Raw genomic sequence first — 6,918 nt, forward strand, 5'->3', positions numbered from 1 at the left:
AATGGGCACTGGTGGAGGGATGGGTATTTGATCATTGTATAATCGAAACCCAAGCACAAAAATTTGTAAGTCTACAGCTGTACCTCATGGTGTCTCACTAATAAAAATTAAAAAAAATTTTTTTAAAAAAAGAAATAAGCTTTGTATGTGGGAGACCAGGTTCTTTCCCTGGCAGCACAGGAAAAAAAACAGTGTGTTCTTTCTCTTGAGCACTGAAGAGAGTGACCCCGGGCACAGACACAAGAGAATCCTCTCCATACACACAGCACTACTAGGTTCGGCCCAAAAGCCAAACATAAAAAGAAAAGTGATATTAAAGATACAGTTGTAATTTTTGTAGCCCTTCCATTTCCCTCACTCCTTCTATGACCTTGAACTTGCTTACCTTCTTTATTCCATGGCTTTATTAGTAGATGCCCACAAACAATCTATGCTACTTGAATTTGGGGGCCTGTTCTTGAACTTTATCTCAATGAAACCACACAGTATGTCCTTCTTTATACAGCACAATGTAGTATTCATCCGGTTTTCTCCCTAATTCAGTAGTTTATTGATTTCTTTTTTTCTTCTTTTGGTTTTAGGGCCACATCTTGTCCCTGGCTCTAAAAATCAGGAGTCACTCCTAGTGAGGTCCAGGGGACCCTAAGTGATGCTACAGATCTAACCAGGGTTAGCCATATGCAAAGCAAGTGCCTTAAGCCCAGTTCTGTCTCTCTGGCCCTGATTCATGAACATTTTGGCTATCATGAATAGTTCTGCTATAAACATTCATGTAAAATTTCTTCTGTGGTCCTAACTTTTTGTTTCACTTGGGCATATATCTAGGAAGAGATAGATTTAATTTTTTGTGGAGTATGAGTGATGGGTCACACACAATAGCTCTCAGGTACTATTCCTGGCTCTGTGCTTGAAGGTTGTTCCTGGAAGTGTTCAGAGGACGTTGTGGTGCTAGGGATTGAACTTGGGTCAGTCACAAGCAAGGCAAGTGCCTTATCCCTTGTACTATCTTGCTGGATCTACATCTAACATTTTGATGATCTATGAATATTTCTTCACAGAAGTTGTATCAGAGTTCCCATCTATCCCTACGCTTTCCAACATTTAATATTGAATGGCTGTTTGATTCTATCATCCTAGTGGGAGTAATGTGGCATCTCCGTTTTTGGATTTTATTTGCATTTCCTTAATGACTAAGAAGGTGATGCATCTTTTTATATGCTATTGTCCATTTGTATATATTCTTTAGAGAAATGTCCATTCGAATCCTTGGCCCATTATTTCTTGAACTGTCTTTATTGTTGAGTATAAAAAGAGTTCTTATAGATTCTGGATATAGACTCTTATAGATATGTGATTTGCTATTATTTTATTTGTGGGTTGTATTTTCTTTGTTTGGAAAGGGAGCCCTTTGAAGTATAGAAACTGCTCCTTCTTTCCACTTCCTTCGCCTTCCATTTGGTTATAGTGTTCACATATATAGCTTCAGTTGCTGGAGATTACATCTTTTTTGTCACTGTACCAGGGATGATGGACTGGAGTGATAGCACAGTGGGTAGGGCATTTGCCTTGCACGCAGCCAGTCGACCGACCCAAGTTCGATTCCTCCGCCCCTCTCAGAGAGCCCAGCAAGCTACCGAGAGTATCTTGCCCGCACGGCAAAGCCTGGCAAGCTATCCATGATGTATTTGATATACCAAACACAGTAACAACAAGTCTCACAATGTTTGTTACTGGGCTCACTTGAGCAAATTGATGAACAATGGGAGGACAGTGCTACAGTGACAGTGCTACCAGGGATGATAAATGGCAGTGCGGCTGGGATTACAGTCTGCATGTGGAATGGTGCTAGGGATTGAATTCTCAGTCTTGTGCCTTCAAGGTATATGCTCTACCACTGAACTATTCCTGGGTTCCCCAAACATTTAATTTCAGAGAATTCTAATTTCTCTATTTTTGTTTTGAGTGCTTAGTCGTTAGGAGTCATATTTAAGAAAACATTGCTGAACCCAAGAGCATGAAGATATATGCCTATGTTCCCTTATAAGAGTTTTATAGTGTGGCTGGAGAGACAGTACAGCAGTGGGGCTCATGCCTTGCACATGGCAGACTGGGTTCTTTCTTCAGCACCTTATGCAGTCACCCAAAGTCACACCAGGAGTGGCCTCTGAGTATAGAACCAGGAGTAAGCCCTGAGTACTGCAGGGTGTGGTCACCAAACCAAAAACAAATTAAAAATAAGTTTTATAGTTTTAGCTATATTTAGCTATCTTACAGTTATGTCTTTGATTCACCTTGGGTTAATTTTTGGTAGGGCATTCGCCTTACAAGCGGCCAACATGGCCGACCCGAGTTCGATTCCTCCGCCCCTCTCGGAGAGCCCGGCAAGCTACCGAGAGTATTCGATATGCCAGACACAGTAACAACAAAGTCTCCAATGGAGACGTTACTGGGCCCGCTCGAGCAAATTTTTGGTATGGTGTGAAATAGGTGTTCCATTTTGATTTTGGATTTTTATTTGTTTGGGTTTGCTTTTTGTTTGTTTGGAGGGCCACAGCTAGCAGTGCTCAGAGTTTACTCCTAGTCCTGTGCTCAGGGAGCACTCCTGGTTGGGCTAAGGGAACTATATGATATGCTAGGTCTAGAATTCAGGTTGGCCACATGCAAGGCACACACCTTATTCACTGTACTTTCTTTTCCTTTCCCTATTTTTTATTTGTTTGTTTTTTGGGCCACACCCAGCAGTGCTGAGGGCTTACTCCTGGCTATGCATTGAAAGATCACTCCTGGCAAGGCTTGGGGGGTACCATAAGGGTTACCAAGGATTGAACCTGGTTTAGTCATGTACCCACCCATGGTACTATTTCTCCAGCCTCCATATTTTTTATCAATTTATTTGTTTTAGGACCACAGTGGGCTGTGCGTGGGGCTTAGTCATGGTTCTCTCAAGTATCACTCCTGGAGGTGCTTGGGGGAATATCTGGGATGCCAGAATCAAACTGGGAGCAGATATGTACAAGACAAGTGCCTAAACTCCTGTATCTTTCTCTTGATCATAATTTCTTTCAACAATTCTTTAAATAATTTTTCAGTCTTGAAATTTTAATACAAGCCTTGGCTATTGTTTGTCAAGTTTATTACTATTTTAATCTATTTTTTTCCCTTTTTGTTTTGAGGCTACACCAGTGGTACATGGGACTTTCTTCTGACTCTATACTCTGTGGTAACTCCTGGTTTTTGGAAGACCCTATATTTGCTAGGGTCAAAGGTGCTAGGGGATGCTTGGGAGACCCTAACGTGTTGCTGGGGTCAAACTTGAGTCAGCTGCATTAAAAAAACGCCATATCTCTGTACTATCTTTATGACTCCATTTTTGTTTGTTTGTTTATGGGCCTGGCAAGCTACCGAGAGTATCTCGCCCTCATGGCAAAGCCTGGCAAGCTACCCATGACGTATTCGATATGCCAAAAACAATAACAAGTCTCACAATGGAGACGTTACTGGGCCCTCTCGAGCAAATTGATGAACAATGGGAGGACACTGACAGTGACAGTGTTTATGGGCCACACCTGGCCCTCTGACAGGAAGTGACTCCTAATGGTGCTTGGGGGGCCATATGGTGTTGGGGATCAAACTTGGGGCTCCTGCATGTGCTCAGCATATTCAAAATTTTATTCATTTTTATAATATATTGTTAAGAAAATGTCATTGTTATTTAGTGTTGTTAAGAAAATGTATTTATGTTTTTGACATTTATAGTGTAAAGTTACCTCACTCTACCACAAAAGTGCTCAAGACCCTCCTATCCATGTTACCTTCCATCCACCTACTCCCATGCACTGACCAACCTGGAGTTCTCTCTTTGTATTCCAGTATTTCATTCTTTCTGATACTATTGTAAATAAAATTTATTTCTTTAAAAAGTTTTAAAAGTGCCCAAACTCCAAAAAAATGTGGGGGTCACATTTGGTGATGCACACAGGTTACTCCTGGCTCTGAACTCCTGGCTCTGCACTCAGAAATTACTCGTAGTGGTGCTCAGGGGACCATATAGGATGTTGGAGATTGAACATGAGTGTGCCATCTGCAAGGCAAGTGCCCTACCCTCAGTACTAGCACTTTAGCCCCTGAAATTGCTTAATTGTGTTTTTGGATTGTCTATTGCTATTGTGTAAAATATTGTTTAATTTTTGAATGATCTTGTACCCTGATCGTGCTGAAAAATAGAGAGAGATAGTAATTTTGTTGTTGGTTTTTTAACATTGACTGTGTGAGGGATGGTACAGGGATTAAAGCACTTGCCTTTCATGCCATTGACTCCAGTTCAGTCCCTGGCACTATATATGGTCCCCTGAGTGACCCCTGAGCTCAAAACCAGAAACAGCCCTTAAACACCATTAGATGTGGTCCCAACTGCCCTCTCCACACATACACAAAAGAAGATTGGCTGTGTGGAAGATCATGTCATCTGCAAACAGATTATTCTACTTCTTTACTCCAACATTGAATTTCTTTTATTTGTCTAATTATCTTGGCTAGGGTTTCTGATGCAATGTTGACTGGAAGCAATGAGTGGGGACATCCTTGTCTTGGTCTTGCTCTTTGTGGTAAAGTTTTCAGTACTTTACCAGTAAATATGTAGCACTGTAGCACTGTCCTCCTGTTGTTCATCAATTTGCTCGAGCGGGCCCAGTAACATCTCCATTGTGAGACTTGTTGTTACTGTGTTTGGCATATCGAATACGTCACGGGTAGCTTGACAGGCTTTGCCGTGCGGGTGAGATACTCTCGGTAGTTTGCCAGGCTCTTCGAGAGGGACAGAGGAATCTAACCCGGGTCAGCCAGGTCAGCCTCGTCGGCCACGTGCAAGGCAAATGCCCTACCAGCTGTGCTATCACTCACCAGTAAATATGAAGTGAGGTATTATGTAGATGCCCTTTATCAGCTTAAGGAAGTTCTTCTATTCCAGTTCATGGGTGATATTTTTTTAATCATGGAAGAGCATTGATTTTTTTCAAAAGATTTTCCTGCATCTATAAAGAAAATCAATGACTTTTGCCCTAAACTTTTATTTTGTATTTTATTTTTGTATGTTCAACCAGTCTTACATTCATGAGATAAATCCCCCTTAAGATGGTGTATAATACTTTAATTTTTATAAATTTTTGTAAAGGTTGGGGAAGTATTCACAGGGCAATTCTGGGGATTCATATGGTACCAGGGATTGACACTTGCTATTTACACCATGTCCTTGGTCCTAATCCTTTTATATGTGTATTAGTCTTATTTACTAGTTTCTGGTAATTTTTTTGTATCTGGTGGCCAGACGAGACAGTTCAGGGATTATGGTACTTTCGGTACTTGCAAAAGTTGCATGCTGTTGACTCAGACTCAGTCTCCAGCAGCACATATGGTCCCTTCATCACTGGACTGATCCCTGAGCACAAAGCCACAAGTAAACCCTGAGGAGTAGCAGATATGGTCCAAGAAAGGAAAGAAAGAAGAAAAGGAAGAAAGAGAGAAAGAGAAAGAGAGAAAGAGAGAGAAAGTAAGAAAGAAAGAAAGAAAGAAAGAAAGAAAGAAAGAAAGAAAGAAAGAAAGAGAAAGACAGGAAGAAGGAAAGATTGATTTTTTATGCATCTCTATGAGGTATTGGGGTGTTGTTGTTTTTGTTGTTTTTGGGCCACACGTGGCAGTGCTCAGGGCTTACTCCTGGCTTTATGCTCAGGGAACATTCCTGGAGGTACTCAGAGGATCCTATAATGTGCTAGGGATTAAATTCCGATTGGCCATGTGCAAGACAACCCCTGAAATATTGTTCTATAGCTTTCTCTTTTTCCTATGCCTTTGACTGGTTTTTATAGCAGATTAATTATGCTTTTTAATTTTTTTTAAAAAATCTTTTCTTTTAAAATTAATTCCCTTCTATCATTGAGAGGCATTCATGGAATGACAGTTTGTTTGAACATGCATCTCCTGATGGGTATTTTCAGACTTTTTCCTATAACAGGAAATCTTCAATTTACAAACATATATTCTCTCTATGAACACATTTGAAAAATTTCCTCCAGAGGCAGGACTATTAGTCCACCTCCCTCCCCGTTCACTACCCATTCATCTCCTCCCTTGTCTGCTTATTCAGTCATACTTCCATTGGCTGCCTCTCTTCTTTTCCTCCCTTACACCTTCTCTTCCTTCCTGACTCCTTTTCCTTCTTTCCATAAATAATCTACCTTTCGGAATATAATCTATGGGCCCAGGGAAAATGCTTTTATTTTTATTATTTGCTTGTCTGGGGTTTGGGAGCTACACCCAGCAATGCTCGGTGCTTACTCCTTGCTCTGCACTCAGGGATCATTCCTGGTGGGGCTTTGGGGAACTTAAGGGGTGCTAGGGATCAAACCAGTTTGTTGCATGCAAGGCAAGCACTTTAATCCCTATACTGTCTCTCCAGCCCAAGACAAGCCCTTTTAAAAATAATTTGTAGTGATGTGGATGGAACTGGAGGGTATCATGCTGACTGAAATCAGTTAGGAGAAAAAGGATAGATGCAGAATGATCTGTCCCATGTGTGGAACTTAAAAATATACAGCAATGTAGCAACAAAGGTCTAAAGGTAACATAACAGGGGAACTGATCCACACAATTGAGTTGACCAGGGGAGGTTTGAGAAAGACAGTTGCTAGGGTCCTTGGGAGAGGGGAGGGGATACACTGGTGATGGATGTGGTGTTGGAATTAGGTGCCTGAGAAACTATTATTAACAGTATTGTAAATCACAGTAAAAATTAAACAAATTAAATAAACCATTTTAAAAAGCATAAAAATAAAACAGGCAGGAAATCTTCTAGAGCACTTGGCCAAGCCTTTCACTTGTAGAAGCTTATATCCTCTCTTATACACTCTCCCAAGCATTTTTTGG

The sequence above is a fragment of the Sorex fumeus genome, unplaced genomic scaffold, assembly GCF_029834395.1.
Source record: "Sorex fumeus unplaced genomic scaffold, SorFum_2.1 ptg000065l, whole genome shotgun sequence".
In the NCBI taxonomy this organism is placed as follows: Eukaryota; Metazoa; Chordata; class Mammalia; order Eulipotyphla; family Soricidae; genus Sorex; species Sorex fumeus.